Below are 17698 nucleotides of genomic sequence, written 5' to 3' on the forward strand. Positions count from 1 at the left end.
TGTTCAGTGAAAATAGACAAGAGGGTTGAGGCCGAAATGGAGGTGTGAATCCAAAAGTAATGCAGATTCGACAAGTCTGAAAGCGTTCTGGATTCCGTACAAATTCTCAACAACAAAAGATAATCCTGAACCAGAGGAAGAAAACTTCCAAGCTCCTATAATGCCTGAACTTCAGGAAGAGGACGCATTATCGTGAGAAGGAAGACTAAGTTATTTCAACCTTCTGGGGAAGGAGGAAAGGATGGGACTTAGCGGGAAGGCCTCGATGAGGACTCTCCTGAGGGAAATGTTGAGTCCTACATGTAGGTACCTGGCTCTATATATACTATACCAAAATGATAGTGGCACAGTCCAGGGAGTTCCCCAGAGGCTAAAGTAGATAATACTAATGCTCTTTTTTCTGGAAGTGTGGTCGAGCAGTTGGGCTTATCAGGCGGTAGTGCAAAGCATTTGTTGTACACAGTCGAGAAATGAGGCACGCACTCTGTAGGAATTTGGCTCTGTATGCACTATTTCAAAGTAAGGAATAGTATGCACAGAGTCCAAGGGTTCCCCTTAGAGGTAAGATAGTGGTAAAAAGATAATACTAATGCTCTATTTTGTGGTAGTGTGGTCGAGCAGTAGGCTTATCCAAGGAGTAGTGTTAAGCATTTGTTGTACATACACACAGGCAATAAATGAGGAACACACACTCGGAGACAATTCCAGGCCAATAGGTTTTTGTATAGAAAAATATATGTTCGATGGCATCTGTCGCTGTAGATACGCATGTTCTGCAATAGCTCGCCATCTGGTGTTGGGCCGGAGTGTTACAAGTTGTTTTTCTTCGAAGAAGTCTTTCGAGTCACGGGACCGAGTGACTCCTCCTTTTGTCTCCATTGCGCATGGGCGTCGACTCCATCCTCGATTGTTTTTTTTTTCCGCCATCGGGTTCGGACGTGTTCCTGTCGCTCCGAGTTTCGGAAAGGAAGATTAGCTAATTTCGGAAGATTTTCGTCGGTATTGTTGCGTTCGGGATCGGCGTACTTAGATTCCACACCGCATCGAAGATCGAAGAGCTCCGGTGCCCTTCGGGGTAGTTTTTCGATCCTCCGTCGGGGCCTGGTCGGCCCGACCGCGTGCTGAAGAACGCCGATGGAACGGACCCCGTTCCGTTTCTGCCCCAAATGCCACAATAAGTACCCTTACACAGACCAACACTTGGTCTGCAACCTGTGCCTGTCACCTGAGCACAGCGAAGACACCTGCGAGGCCTGTCGTGCGTTCCGGTCCCGAAAAACACTCCGAGACCGTCGAGCTAGAAGACTTCAAATGGCGTCCGCACCGACAGCCCAACGGGAGTTCGAGGAACAGGAAGAAGAAGGTACCTTCTCGATCCAAGACTCAGACTCCGAAGGATTCGACGACACACAAACCGTGAGTAAGACGTCGAAAACCACACAAAGAAACATTTACAAGGCCCAGGGGACGCCACTGCCACCAGGCCATGGCTCGACCCATAAATTCGGTGACCGACCGTCGGCACCGAAAAAGGCCCAAACAGTGCCGAGATCGTCCGACTCCGGTCGAGACACCGGCACGCAGCCTTCTCGGGACCGAGAAAGTGCTGGAGACAAGCCTCGACACCGAGATGCCGGTGTGGACACGGCTCGACGCCGAGACAGCGGCACCGAAACAGATCGACGCCGAGAGGTTTCGACCCCGAAAAGGAAAAAAGTCACCTCGGAGCCGAAAAAACACGCAGACAAAGTTTCGACGCCGAAACAAACTGCAAGCGACCCAGCTTCAGGCTCTTATACAGAAGAGCACTCGCTAACCTCCCAAATGCAAAAGCATAGGTTTGAGGAAGAGCTACAAGCAACTGATGTGGACCATACGCAAAAGCGTATCTTCATTCAGCAGGGGACAGGAAAAATAAGCACCCTTCCCCCCATTAGGAGAAAGAGAAGGTTGGAGTTCCAGACGGAACAAGCACCACAACCAAAAGTGGTGAAAAGAGTTACACCACCACCACCCTCTCCTCCGCCCGTGATTAACGTTTCACCAGCACAAACTCCATCTCACTCCCCAGCTCACACCACCATGAGCCAGGGTGACCAAGATCAGGACGCATGGGACCTATACGACGCCCCAGTGTCAGATAACAGCCCGGAGGCATACCCTACAAAGCCATCTCCACCAGAAGACAGCACCGCGTACTCTCAGGTGGTGGCTAGAGCAGCACAATTTCATAACGTAAGCCTCCACTCAGAACAGGTCGAGGATGATTTCTTGTTCAACACACTCTCCTCCACCCACAGCTCCTACCAAAGCCTGCCTATGCTCCCTGGTATGCTCCGGCACGCAAAAGACATATTTAAGGAGCCGGTCAAAAGTAGGGCAATCACACCAAGGGTGGAAAAAAAGTATAAGCCGCCTCCTACGGACCCGGTTTTCATCACTACACAGCTGCCACCAGACTCTGTTGTTGTAGGAGCAGCTAGGAAAAGGGCCAACTCTCACACATCTGGAGATGCACCACCCCCAGATAAAGAAAGCCGCAAGTTCGATGCAGCTGGTAAGAGTCGCAGCACAAGCTGCAAACCAGTGGCGCATCGCGAACTCCCAGGCACTACTTGCGCGCTATGACAGAGCCCACTGGGACGAGATGCAACATCTCATTGAACATCTGCCCAAGGACTTCCAAAATAGGGCAAAACAAGTGGTTGAGGAGGGACAGACCATCTCCAACAACCAGATACGTTCCTCCATGGACGCTGCAGATACAGCACGGACAATTAATACATCTGTAACTATCAGAAGGCATGCATGGCTCCGAACGTCTGGATTTAAACCAGAGATTCAACAAGCAGTTCTCAATATGCCTTTTAATGAAAAAGAACTGTTCGGTCCAGAAGTGGACACAGCGATTGAGAAACTCAAAAAAGATACGGACACTGCCAAAGCCATGGGCGCGCACTACTCCCCGCAGAGCAGAGGGAATTACAGCACATTCCGTAAAACGCCCTTTCGAGGGGGGTTTCGGGGTCAAAGCACACAAGCCAGCACCTCACAAGCAACACCGTCCACTTACCAGGGACAGTATAGAGGAGGTTTTCGGGGACAATATAGAGGAGGGCAATTCCCTAGAAATAGAGGGAGATTTCAAAGCCCCAAAACCCCTACTACTAAACAATGACTCACATGTCACTCACCCCCTCCACACAACACCAGTGGGGGGAAGAATAGGTCATTATTACAAAGCATGGGAGGAAATCACTACAGACACTTGGGTTCTAGCAATTATCCAACATGGTTATTGCATAGAATTTCTACAATTCCCTCCAAACATACCACCAAAAGCACAAAATTTAACAACACACCATTCCAATCTCCTGGAGATAGAAGTGCAGGCACTATTGCAAAAGAATGCAATCGAATTAGTGCCAAACACACAAATAAACACAGGAGTTTACTCACTGTACTTTCTGATACCAAAGAAGGACAAAACGCTGAGACCAATCCTAGACCTCAGAGTAGTGAACACTCATCAAATCAGACCACTTCCACATGGTCACACTACAAGAAGTATTGCCATTGCTAAAACTACACGACTACATGGCAACTTTAGACCTCAAGGATGCTTATTTCCATATACCAATACACCCATCGCACAGGAAATACCGAAGGTTTGTATTCAAAGGAATACATTACCAATTCAAGGTACTGCCTTTCGGATTAACAACCGCACCAAGAGTCTTTACCAAATGTCTAGCGGTAGTCGCTGCACACATAAGAAGGCAGCAAATACATGTGTTCCCATATTTGGACGACTGGCTAATCAAGGCCCATTCGTTCATACAGTGCTCAAATCACACAAATCAGATCATACAAACCCTCTTCAAACTCGGGTTCACCGTCAATTTCACAAAATCCAAAATTCTGCCACGCAAGGTACAACAATACCTGGGAGCCATAATACACACATCAAAGGGAGTAGCCACTCCAAGTCCACAAAGAATTCAAAATTTCAACACCATCATACAACGCATGTATCCAACACAAAAGATACAGGCAAAGATGGTATTACAACTCCTAGGCATGATATCATGCATAGCCATTGTCCCAAACGCAAGACTGCACATGAGGCCCTTACAACAATGCCTAGCATCGCAGTGGTCTCAAGCACAGGGTCACCTTCTAGATCTGGTGTTAATAGACCGCCAAACTTACCTCTCGCTTCTGTGGTGGAACAACATAAATTTAAACAAGGGGCGGCCTTTCCAAGACCCAGTGCCACAATACGTAATAACAACAGATGCTTCCATGACAGGGTGGGGAGCACACCTCGATCAACACAGCATACAAGGACAATGGAACGTACATCAAACAAAACTGCATATCAATCACCTAGAACTTCTAGCAGTTTTTCAAGCACTAAAAGCTTTCCAACCAATAATAGTTCACAAATACATTCTCGTCAAAACAGACAACATGACAACAATGTATTATCTAAACAAGCAGGGAGGGACGCACTCCACGCAGTTAAGCCTGCTAGCACAAAAAATTTGGCATTGGGCAATTCACAACCAAATTCGCCTAATTGCACAGTTTATTCCAGGGATACAAAATCAACTCGCAGACAATCTCTCTCGAGATCACCAACAGGTCCACGAATGGGAAATTCACCCCCAAATTCTGAACACTTATTTCAAACTCTGGGGAACACCTCAGATAGACTTGTTTGCGACAAGGGAGAACGCAAAATGCCAAAACTTTGCATCCAGGTACCCACACAAACAATCCCAAGGCAATGCCCTATGGATGAACTGGTCAGGGATATTTGCTTACGCTTTTCCTCCTCTCCCTCTCCTTCCTTACCTGGTAAACAAACTCAGTCAAAGCAAACTCAAACTCATATTGATAGCACCAACTTGGGCAAGGCAACCCTGGTACACAACGCTGCTAGACCTCTCAGTGGTACCCTGCATCAAATTGCCCAACAGGCCAGATCTGTTGACACAGCACAACCAAAAGATCAGACACCCAGATCCAGCATCGCTGAATCTAGCAATCTGGCTCCTGAAATCCTAGAATTCGGGCACTTACAACTTACCCAAGAATGTATGGAAGTCATAAAACAAGCAAGAAGGCCATCCACCAGGCACTGCTATGCAAGTAAATGGAAGAGGTTTGTTTGCTACTGCCATATTAATCAAATACAACCATTACACACAACTCCAGAACATGTAGTGGGTTACTTGCTTCACTTACAAAAATCTAACCTAGCTTTCTCTTCCATTAAGATTCACCTTGCAGCAATATCTGCATACCTGCAGACTACCTATTCAACTTCCCTATATAGAATACCAGTCATTAAAGCATTCATGGAGGGCCTTAGGAGAATTATACCACCAAGAACACTACCTGTTCCTTCATGGAACCTAAATGTTGTCCTAACTAGACTTATGGGTCCACCTTTTGAACCCATGCACTCCTGCGACATACAGTTCCTAACCTGGAAGGTGGCATTTCTCATCGCCATTACTTCCCTGAGAAGAGTAAGCGAGATTCAGGCGTTTACTATACAGGAACCTTTTATACAACTACACAAAAATAAAGTCGTCCTAAGGACCAATCCTAAATTTTTGCCAAAGGTTATTTCACCGTTCCATCTAAATCAAACAGTGGAACTTCCAGTGTTCTTTCCACAGCCAGATACCGTAGCTGAAAGGGCACTACATACATTAGATGTCAAAAGAGCATTGATGTATTACATTGACAGAACAAAGAACATCAGAAAGACTAAACAACTCTTTATTGCATTTCAAAAACCTCATGCAGGAAACCCAATTTCAAAACAAGGTATAGCCAGATGGATAGTTAAATGCATCCAAATCTGCTACCTTAAAGCTAAACGACAGCTGCCCATTACACCAAGGGCACACTCAACCAGAAAGAAAGGTGCTACCATGGCCTTTCTAGGAAACATCCCAATGCAAGAAATATGTAAGGCAGCCACATGGTCTACGCCTCACACATTCACCAAGCACTACTGTGTAGACGTGTTATCCGCACAACAAGCCACAGTAGGTCAAGCCGTATTAAGGACATTATTTCAAACTACTTCCACTCCTACAGGCTGATCCACCGCCTTTGGGGAAATAACTGCTTACTAGTCTATGCAGAACATGCGTATCTACAGCGACAGATGCCATCGAACTGAAAATGTCACTTACCCAGTGTACATCTGTTCGTGGCATCAGTCGCAGTAGATTCGCATGTGCCCACCCGCCTCCCCGCGAGCCTGTAGCAGTTTGGAAGTTACCTTCAATTATTTATATATGTATCATCTCAACCTTAAATAGGTGCATACTTAGTCACTCCATTGCATGGGCACTATTACTACAATTCAACTCCTACCTCACCCTCTGCGGGGAAAAACAATCGAGGATGGAGTCGACGCCCATGCGCAATGGAGACAAAAGGAGGAGTCACTCGGTCCCGTGACTCGAAAGACTTCTTCGAAGAAAAACAACTTGTAACACTCCGGCCCAACACCAGATGGCGAGCTATTGCAGAACATGCGAATCTACTGCGACTGATGCCACGAACAGATGTACACTGGGTAAGTGACATTTTCATTTCTTAGTTTATTTTAAGAACCACAGGTTCAAATTCGACATTTAATACTTTGCATGAAAGGTATTGCAGGTAAGTACTTTAGGAACGTTGAATAATCACAATAGCATATATACTTTTCAAATAAAACACATATAGCTATTTTAAAACTAGACACAGTGCAATTTTCACAGTTCCTAGGGGAGGTAAGTAATAGTTAGTTCTTGCAGGTAAGTAAACCACCTATGGGGTTCAAGTTTGGGTCCAAGGTAGCCCACCGTTGGGGGTTCAGAGCAACCCCAAAGTTACCACACCAGCAGCTCAGGGCCGGTCAGGTGCAGAGTTCAAAGTGGTGCCCAAAACGCTTAGGCTTCAATGGAGAAGGGGGTGCCCCGTTTCCAGTCTGCCAGCAGGTCAGTACCCGCGTCTTCGGAGGGCAGACCAGGGGGGTTTTGTAGGGCACCGGGGGGACACAAGTTAGCACAGAAAGTACACCCTCAGCAGCACGGTGGCGGCCGGGTGCAGTGTGCAAACACACGTCGGGTTTTCAATTGGAATCAATGGGAGACCAAGGGGTCTCTTCAGTGATGCAGGCAAGGGGGGGGGGCTCCTCGGGGTAGCCACCACCTGGGCAAGGGAGAGGGCCTCCTGGGGGTCACTCCTGCACTGGAGTTCGGATCCTTCAGGTCCTGGGGGCTGCGGGTGCAGAGTCTTTTCCAGGCGTCGGGATCTGAGAACAGGCAGTCGCGGTCAGGGGGAGCCTCTGGATTCCCTCTGCAGGCGTCGCTGTGGGGGCCCGGTGGGGGGGAGGGGGGGCAACTCTGGCTACTCACGGTCTCGCAGTCGCCAGGGAGTCCTCCCTGAAGTGTTTTCTCCACAAGTCGAGCCGGGGGCGTCGGGTGCAGAGTTGCAAGTCTCACGTTTCTGTCGGGAAACGCAGTTGTCTTGAAGTTGCTTCTTTGGAAACAAAGTTGCAGTCTTTGGTGAACAGGGTCGCTGTTCTCTGGAGTTTCTTGGTCCTTCTGGAGCAGGGCAGTCCTCTGAGGATTCAGAGGTCGCTGGTCCTGGGGAAAGCGTCGCTGGAGCAGTGTTTTAGAAGTTGGGAGACAGGCCGGTAGAGCTGGGGCCAAAGCAGTTGGTGTCTCCGTCTTCTCTGCAGGGTTTTTCAGCTCAGCAGTCCTCTTCTTCTTAGGTTGCAGGAATCTGATTTCCTGGGTTCTGGGGTGCCCATAAATACTCAATTTAGGGGTGTGTTTAGGTCTGGGAGGGCAGTAGCCAATGGCTACTGTCCTTGAGGGTGGCTACACCCTCCTTCTGCCTCCTCCTCCCTGAGGGGAGGTGGGCACATTCCTATCCCTATTGGGGGAATCTTCCATCTGCAAGATGGAGGATTTCTAAAAGTCAGTCACTTCAGCTCAGGACACCTTAGGGGCTGTCCTGACTGGGCAGTGACTCCTCGTTTTTCTCATTATCTCTCCTGGACTTGCCGCCAAAAGTGGGGGCTGGGTCCAGGGGGTGGGCATCTCCACTAGCTGGAGTGCCCTGGGGCATGGTAACATGAAGCTTGAGCCTTTGGAGCTCACTGCTAGGTGTTACAGTTCCTGCAGGGGGGAGGTGTGAAGCACCTCCACCCAGAGCAGGCTTTGTTTCTGTCCTCAGAGCACAAAGGCTCTCACCGCATGGGGTCAGAAACTCGTCTCTCAGCAGCAGACTGGCACAGACCAGTCAGTCCTGCACTGAACAATTGGGTAAAATACAGGGGGCTCTCTAAGATGCCCTCTGTGTGCATTTTTTAATAAATCCAACACTGGCATCAGTGTGGGTTTATTCTGAGAAGTTTGATACCAAACTTCCCAGTATTCAGTGTAGCCATTATGGAGCTGTGGAGTTTGTTTTTGACAGACTCCCAGGCCATATACTCTTATGGCTACCCTGCACTTACAATGTCTAAGGTTTTGCTTAGACACTGTAGGGGCATAGTGCTCATGCACCTATGCCCTCACCTGTGGTATAGTGCACCCTGCCTTAGGGCTGTAAGGCCTGCTAGAGAGGTGACTTACCTATGCCACAGGCAGTGTGAGGTTGGCATGGCACCCTGAGGGGAGTGCCATGTCGACTTTCTCATTTTCTCCCCACCAGCACACACAAGCTGGCAAGCAGTGTGTCTGTGCTGAGTGAGGGGTCCCTAGGGTGGCATAAGACATGCTGCAGCCCTTAGAGACCTTCCCTGGCATCGGGGCCCTTGGTACCAGGGGTACCAGTTACAAGGGACTTACCTGGGTGCCAGGGTTGTGCCAATTGTAGAGACAATGGTACATTTTAGGTGAAAGAACACTGGTGCTGGGGCCTGGTTAGCAGGGTCCTAGCACACTTCTCAGTCAAGTCAGTATCAGGCAAAAAGTGGGGGGTAACTGCAACAAGGAGCCATTTCTTTATACACTTGATGACTAACTCCAGGCTAAATCTTTTATGTAGCAAAAATATATTGTTACTTTATGTTTGATGTGTAGCTGTAGATACACATGCTTTGCAGAAGTCCGCCATCTAATGTTGGGCTTGGAGTGTTACAAGTTGTTGTTCTTCGAAGAATCTGAGTTACGAGATCGTTTGACTCCTCTCGATGATAGTGCACATGTGCATTGAGTCCTTTGTTAGATTATTTTCTCTCTGCCGTCTGGTTCGGGCGTCTTTCCTCTTGCTCCAGTGAATCTCGGTTCAGTATCTTTCGAACTTTAAATTCCATCTTTCTATCAACATCGGTATACTTTTCGATGGCTGTAGGAAGCTGACTCTGTATATACTGTATAAAAATAAGTGTGCACAGTCAAGGGGTTCCCCAGAGGCTTAACAGGCTAAAGTAGATAATACTTATGCTTTCTTGTGGTTGTGTGTTTGAGCAGTTGGGCTTATCAGTGGGTAGTGCAAAGCATTTGTTGTGTGCACACAGACAATAGAAGAAGCACACACTCAATGACTTAACTCCAGACCAAAGGTTTTTATATAGCAAAAATATCTTTTAATTTATTTCTAGAACCACAAGATTCAAGTTGCACGTAAGTACATAATGTAATAGGTATTTCACATGTGAATCAAGACCACTGATTGGAATTGGTAAGTTGTACAGTTTTGAATAAATGTAAATCTATTTTAAACGTTGGCAGTGCAATTTTTAGAACAGTTCCTGGAAAGTGGGGGGTGGGAGTTAGTATGTTTTGCAGGTAAGTACAACACTTACAGTTCCAGTATCCGGGGTTAGGAATTCCACCTTTTGGGGTTCAAGTTAACCCCAAACACCCACCACCAGCAACACTGGGCCGGCTGGGTACAGGGGTCAAAGTTGAGGCAAGTTTAACAACGTAGACTCTTTCAGTCTGCTGGCAGGTAAGTACCTGTCTTTGGAGGGCAGACCTTGGGTGTTTGGGGGGAGGGAGGGGGTGATTTTAGAGGAGCACTGGGTGGGCCACAAGTAGGCACCAAACTCGTACTCTGCGGCAGGGTGCAAACAGAGCGTCAGGCTTCCAATGCTTTCATTTTGCAGGTTGGGCCCGGGGGTTGTTTCTGAAAAACCACAGGCTGGACAAGTAGGAGGGCCCCTGCTGAACATTGCTGCACCAGAGGTTGGGTTCTCCAAGGCTGGGGGGGGCTGCAGGTGCAGTATACCTTTAGGCGTTGGATAGCTTTCTCTGTTGGCGGGGTCCTCTGGATTCACACAGCAGGAGTCGTGGGGGGGGGCAGGAGAGGTCAACCCAGGGTGGGCACTTGCTCGGAATTGCCTGGGGATCCTCTAGCCGGTTTGGCCACCTGGACAGGGGCTGAGAGCATCTGGTGAGAGTGGTCAGGACTCACAGATCCAGGAGGCTCTGGAGACCTTACATGTAGTTTCGTCTGGGGCAGGGCTGCTGGCCACCGTTCCTCGGTGATGCAGGGCAGTCCTCTGGAGCTTGGCAGAGGTCACTGGTTCCGCAGGATGCGTTGCTTTCTTTTGCAGATTCTTTGAAACCGGAGACAGGCCGGGAGGGCTACTGCAGAGTCAGTTTTCGGCTTCCTTCTCTGCTGGGGTTTTAGTTTAACAGTCCCTGTCTTCTTGTGAGGTTGCCAGGAATCTGATGACTTGGGTTCAGGGGGACCCTTAAATCCTGGATATGGGGCGTTACAGGGGTCAGAGGGCAGTAGCCAATGGCTACTGATCCTGAGGGTGGCTACACCCTTCTTGTGTCCACTCCCTTTTGGGATAGGAGCACATTCCTTTTTTTTTCCATATTTCTTTATTGTAGTTTACTGTAAATTAGAAATCATCCCAGATGACAAATCCTGTACAGTATGGTAAACAATAAGCTGCAACTCACTGCCTATTTTTTTTAATATTGCCATCTAATACAGTACACGTCATGACCAATCTTAGTGAACTAGGAATGAATGGCAGTAGAATATGTAACGTTGAGAATCAATTACAGGGTAATAGTTACAAGATCGCTGGATAATATGCATATGTCACTGTATATGCAGGATACAGAAAAAGCAAAAGAAAATTCAATACAATGCCAGCCCGTAAAACAACTACAATAAACTTCAGTGGACTGATTGGGTGTGCCGCTAGGACCTGTCAAGGGAGCTCTGAAAAGGACATCCGAGTCGGATTGAGAAAAGCACATTCCTAACCCTATTGGTCCCTGTCTTCCTATTCAAGATGGAAGATTCTGCAGGTGGGGGTGATTTCAGCTCTGGACATCTTAGGGGTGGTCCTAGCTGGAGTAGTTACTCCTCCCTGTTTTACCTAATGTTCCTGCAGGACTTGCCACCAAAAAGTGGAGCATTATCGGGGGGAGGGGGCTTCACTAGCTGGAGTGCCCCGTGGCACTTGTAACAGGAGGCTTGAGGCTCACCGCCAAATGTTGCAGTTCCTGCGGGGGGAGGTGTAAAGCATCTCCACCCATTGCAGGCTTTGTTTCTGATCCCAGAGAGCACAAAGGCTCTCACCCCATGGGACCAGAAACTTTTTGTGGCAGGCTGGCACTGTCTGGTCAACCTTACACTAAAGGGTTGGGTAAAATACAGGAGGCATCTCTAAGATGCCGTCTGTGTGCATTGTACAATAAATCAAACCATGGCATCAGTGTGGGTTTATTGGGCTAAGAATATTGATACCAAACTTCCCAGCCTTCAGTGAAGCTATCATGGAGCTCATAACGACAAACTCCAAATCCATGTATTTAACATGGCCACACTGAACTTACAATGGACATAGACACTGCAGGGGCATATGACGCATGCATCTATGTCCTCACCTGTAGTATAGTCCACCCTGCCTTAGGGCTGTAAGGCATGATAGAGGAGTGACTTACCTATGCCACAGACAGTGGTTTGTGGGCACAGCACCCTGAGAAGGGATGCCATGTTGACTTACCTTTTTGTCCCCACCAGTGCACACTGTCTACAATGGCAGTGCACATGTGCTTGGTGAGGGGTTCCTTAGGGTCGCACAATACATGCTGCTGCTTTTAGGGACCCTCCATGGTCACAGTGCCCTTGGTACAACTGGTACCTTTTACAAAGGACTTAGCTGTGTGCCCAGGGGTGTACTAGTTGTGGAAACAATGGTATACTTTAGGGAAAGAACGCTGGTGTTGGGGCCTGGTTATCAGGATCCCAGCACACTCAGGTTTGCATCAATACTAGGCAAATGGTTGGGGGGGGGGGGTAACCATGCCTTAAGGGTAACTTTCCTACACTACCCTTCAAAACCATCACTTCCAGATGAAATAGGGACGTATAATTTGGTCATTAAAAATTCAGCAGACTGCCTTAATGTGGAGATTGACGGAGATAAGCCCTAATCAAGTGTTCGCATAGACACTAGCACCAACTCAAACTAAGAACCAATACCCACCCATGTTGCCAAGTATTCTCGATCAAGGCAAAGGCATTTAACCCACAACTTGTAAAGCAATAACTCAAAGGGTGGAGAAAAAAAATACAACTTTTCGTCCAAAGATCCTCCATGTCAGAAGTCCCAGCACACACTATAGCTGCCACAGCAAGGAAAAAAGCGAATGTTCCCTACACATCCGGGCCACCCCCTGGATAGAGAGAGGGGCAAAATGGAATATATGAGAAGATGAATTGAGTACAGTAAACCAGTGGCACATTGCAAATGCCCTGCTAAACAGTGATATACACTAACTTTGGGAAGAAATAGGTGAAATATTAAAACATCTTCCCGATCAATACAAGGAGAGGTGCTCATTTAGTGGACAGTGACAAACATTGCTAACACTTGTTTAAAATCTGCACTGGATGCAGCAGACACTTTCACTGATGATGGGGGATCATGTTAAGACTGCACTCTTGGTTGAGGATCTCAGGGTTCAAGCCGGCGGTACAGGCTAACATCCTAAACACCACTTTTGACGGTCAACAGTTTTCTGAAACCACCTAGACGATTCCCTAAATCAGTTGAGGGAAAAAACAAAAATAGCAAAGTCAATATGGGCTTTGCAGCTTCGGAGAGGAACCTTCCCCACAAGAAGACCGTCCGCCAGGGGCTCCTTTCATGACAGGAGTTCACCCCAGAGTTTTCAAAGGAACACAGCCGGAAGTTCAACACCAAACTTGTCAGTATAATCGGCAAGGATTCAGTTATATCCATACCTGGGTGGCTGGCTAGTAAGAGCACATTCTTATCAAAAATGCAAGCAGGATATGTCTGAGGTAATGAACTCTCACACTAGTTTTTTTTTTTAAACCGAGAAATCCTCACCAGAGGTAGAGCAAGAGAAAGTGTTCCGTTCCTGGAAGCAAATTTGAACTCCGTCCTAGCAAAAGCATTTCCCCACGAGAAGAGGACTCCGGCTCGGTTACAGGAAGCTCTCCGGTACCAGAGGGGGCAAGCTCTGACATTGAGGACTGTGGTGAAATTGTTAGGAAAGGTAGCATCATGCATTTCGCTAATCCCATACGTGCGACCAATCCGGGAATGGCTTCACAATCAGTGGTCTGAAGAGACGGGGAGGTGCGAAGATCTAGCAGGTGTCATGCAGAGGATGCAGGAGGAAATGGTGAGGTTAAAAAAAAAGAATATTACTTGGGGGGGACTTTTTCAGTAACCAACTCCAATATTGGCCATAACCGCAGATGCTGCACGTATGGGCTCTCTGAAGGTATGAGGGATTCGGTTCAACCAGGATGCAGTCCAACACATCAATTGACTGGAATTAAAGACAGTTTGGCTGGCCCTGGCAGCGTTCAAACACATTATGAGGAGGACAGTTTTGATCCAAACAGACAACACAAGAACTATGTTCTACATCAACAGGGAGGGACCCAATCACCACCTCTCTCAAAGTTGGCCCAACAGGTCTGGAGATGGGCAATCCTCAAAAGAATAGATTTTCAAGTAATTCATCTTCCAGGGGAAAAAAATTGTAAGGCAGTCAGACAAGTCGTCCTGTTCACACGAATGGGGAACTAAGCCAAAAAGTAGTACAAGTCATTTTCAAAAGATGGGGGATGCCAACAGTGGATTTATTTGCAACTCCAGAGAATGCAAAATGTCAACACTGCCCCCAGACAACCACACCCAGTCTCTGGGGAATACCCTTTCGATAAATTAGGTACATTTGCATACGCTTTTCCACCGATACTTGTATTAGAAAGGATGATCAACAAATGCAGGAAAAGCAAGATGATAATACTAATCGTGCCACAATGGACAAGACAGATATGGTACTCTGATCTAATTCAGTTAGACCAAGGACATTTCCAAAAACTACCAAAAGACAAGATTTTCTATCCTTGGAAAGGGGAAAGGTATTGCATCCAGAACCAGAATATTTCAAATTAACAATGTGGCTCCCGAAGACTTAAAATTTACACATTTTAAATTATCAGAAAACTCAAGGAAATATGTGGCAAAATGGAGAGAATGCTTACTTTGGTGTGTAAATAGAAACTTAACCAAAAGGATAGCAAGGGAGAAAATGGTATTAAAATATCTAAACTGTCTACTCGGGAGGGGCTTATGTATACCTCTTCAAAAGTTCATCTTGCGGCAATAGTAGCATACACTAGAGGTCATATGGGTAGACCTTTCATCACATGACCAGTAGTTAAGATTCCTTGAGGGAGTTAGAGATAGCTCCTCCTAGAAGGGTTTCAGCACGTACTTGGAACTTAAATCTAGTGCTTTCATAACTCACGAAAAAACCCACTGAACCGTTGCACAAAGCTACTTTACGGCCATTAACTTTAAAAACTGCTTTGTTGGTGGCTATTACTTTCCTACATAGGGTGAGTTACAAGCACCCACTATTCAAGAGTTGAACTTTCAAATTCATTAGGACAGAATTGTTAGGAGGACAGATCAGTCTTTTTTTTTATTATTTAATAAACCAAAAGTGGTTTCCCAATTCCATATCAATCTATTCCAAAACCCAGTTTCTTTAAAAAATCTAAGAATTTATCTTCAAAGCATTATCCATCTTCATCCCAACTACCACAATGATAAACTGCTTCAAATTCATGCACAGCATGTGAATCCAGATGAGATTCACGATGCAAAACGTAAAGTTTCTTAGCTGTAGGTGTATTTTTGCAACTTGAAGATTTTGGATTCACAAGTGACCCACTCACCTTCACCAAGAACATGGAAAAAACATAATGAATCTAAAAATGGCAAAGTTGGGTCGAGACTTTTGGAGGAAGTGGAACAACTGTAGAGACACCAAATAGAGGTGCTGTTGACGCCCACCAGTAAACAAATATAGAGCGAGAAGACCAAAAAAATATTCAGAGAGAATAGTAAAATGTCCAGACCCAACCACCAGATGCTGGAATAATGCACAGTATGTGAATTGAGAAAATCTTCAAGCTGCAAAACAACCTACAGGTAAGAAACATTATGTTCACAGTGGGCTAGGAGTATTTTCAGTTTGCAGTGCTCCCCTTTGACCTCACTAGTGCCTCTTGGGTGTTCCGTCTTCCACCTGCCATGTTGATTGCCTGTAGAAGGCAGTCTTGCCCCAAGGAGTCGTAGATTACTGTGAACAACGTAACTTTGTCATTCACTATCAGTGTGCCAAAATCACACCTGACTCATTTGCATACCTGTTCGTGAACTGAGCTGTTCTGCACACACTATGGTTTCAGGCTTTCCCCCAGAACGTAGAGTCCAACACATTCAAGCTAAGATGCTGATGTTTAAGCCTTTTTTTCCTCGAGGATGCTGCAGAGGTTGCTGGCCTCCTGCATCCTTCTAGTAAATCATGCCATATTGCACATGCAGATTCTACAGTGCGATTTGAAGTCCTGTGGACACTGAATCCCCAGTGGGCACAGCACTGGGGATCTCTCACTGTTTAGATTTTGGAGGTGACTGCAAAAGATATGCAATGGTGGTTGCTGGAATGTTTGGTTTAGTGGGAAACCCCTATCCTTACCCAACCCAGAGTTGATGGTGTTAAGAGATGAAACCCTTCTGCACTGGAGAGGTCATTTGGGAGGGGTGGAGGTTGATGCTCTGGCGTAGTCCTGGCTCCACTTCTGTCTGTTGGAGTTGCAGGAAATTCGCTTGCCATTGAAGGCCATCCAGCTTCCCAGCATAGAGACCTGGCATAGGTGTTCACGAACAACACCACAGCCATGTAGTACTGCAACAACCAGGAGTCCTGGATCCTGTGACAGGAGCCCCTATGCCTCTGGAGTTGGCTGGACCGGCAGGTGATATCAGTGGTGATGAACCACCTGGAGGGATCTTTAAACACAAGAGTATGCAAACTCGGCTGCCGATGCCTAGTGGACCACAAATGGCCAGTACATTCAGAAGTATTGTAGGGGATCTTCCAAGAATGGTGAGGACTCTGGCTGGATGTATTTAGCCACAACCGAGAGTTTATAGTGGCAACCCTGTAATGTGCTGGAGTTTCCACAGTGGCTGTCTCCGGGGACACATGCTGCACACAGTTGGGTCTTTAATTCCTTTATGCCTTCCGGCTGCTACCTCTCCTGCTCGAATTCTAAAAATCAGGAGCAATCTGGCTGAAGTTATCCTACAAGCACTGGATTGGGCGAGGAGTACCCGGAGCGCCTGTTATCTGTTTGCGATCAAGCTTCCGCTTTGGGAGGGTTTTCTGTTGCATCAGCATAAGAGTCCTCCACCCTGGTTTGCAAAACCTACATCTCCATGATGGGAGATTGGGCAACAGCAGTTGACTTCATTTAACCTTCTTCCTGAAGTCAATGTCATCCTGATAGCGAGGCTTCCCTTTACAAAATGTATTTATGGTAGGTGTTGCGACTAGTTTGTGGCTTGGTGTGGTACCTGATTTAACAAAGTTGTCTGAAATTTGTCTGTTATCCCTGGCCCAACAAGGACTTACTTTATGCACTGTTAAAGGTTGTCATCCCTTTGTTTTTTTTTGTGATTACTGGATCAGGCGCCATTATTTAAATAATCTGTTATAAACATTTTGAGAACCTCAACACATTTGTTTCTGCCAAAGCCTTTTCTGATGCAACAGTGGGCCTTGGACTTAGTATGCTGCTTTTTGACGCGTACTCCATTTGAGGCACTGCACAGCTGTCCAATGCAGCTTCTTGCCTTGAAGGCAGCTTTCCTGATCCTTATTGGCTTGCCATGTGAGCGAGCTCCAAGCCCTCTCTCGATCAGTCACATACAACATGATTTCAAACAAGCTAGTGTTGATAACTCCAGCTTCTTTGTTACTGAAAGTGATCACTGTTTCGTATCTGGCATTCTTTTCTTCATCCCACCAAGGAGGAAGAGATGTTTCATCAGTTGGATCTCAAAAGAGCACTGAGTATTTAAGTTGATCATTCAACATCATCTGGAATAACTTTTGGTTGAGTCTCTGGGGCAAAAAAAGTAAGCAATACAAAAATGGGCAATCTCCCAATCTCTGCATGAAGATCTGCTACACACTGGCTAAGAAGCAAGCAGCCTCTGAAAGGCGTATGGGCTCATTCCACAAGAGAAAAAGCTGCTACCACTGCAATGGATGCACAATGCCTGTCCAGGATATTTGCCAGGTAGCTGCATGTGTGTTGGCAAATACATTCATAAAGCACTACTGCCTTGACAGAC

The sequence above is a fragment of the Pleurodeles waltl genome, chromosome 11 (assembly GCF_031143425.1).
Source record: "Pleurodeles waltl isolate 20211129_DDA chromosome 11, aPleWal1.hap1.20221129, whole genome shotgun sequence".
Taxonomy (NCBI): Eukaryota; Metazoa; Chordata; class Amphibia; order Caudata; family Salamandridae; genus Pleurodeles; species Pleurodeles waltl.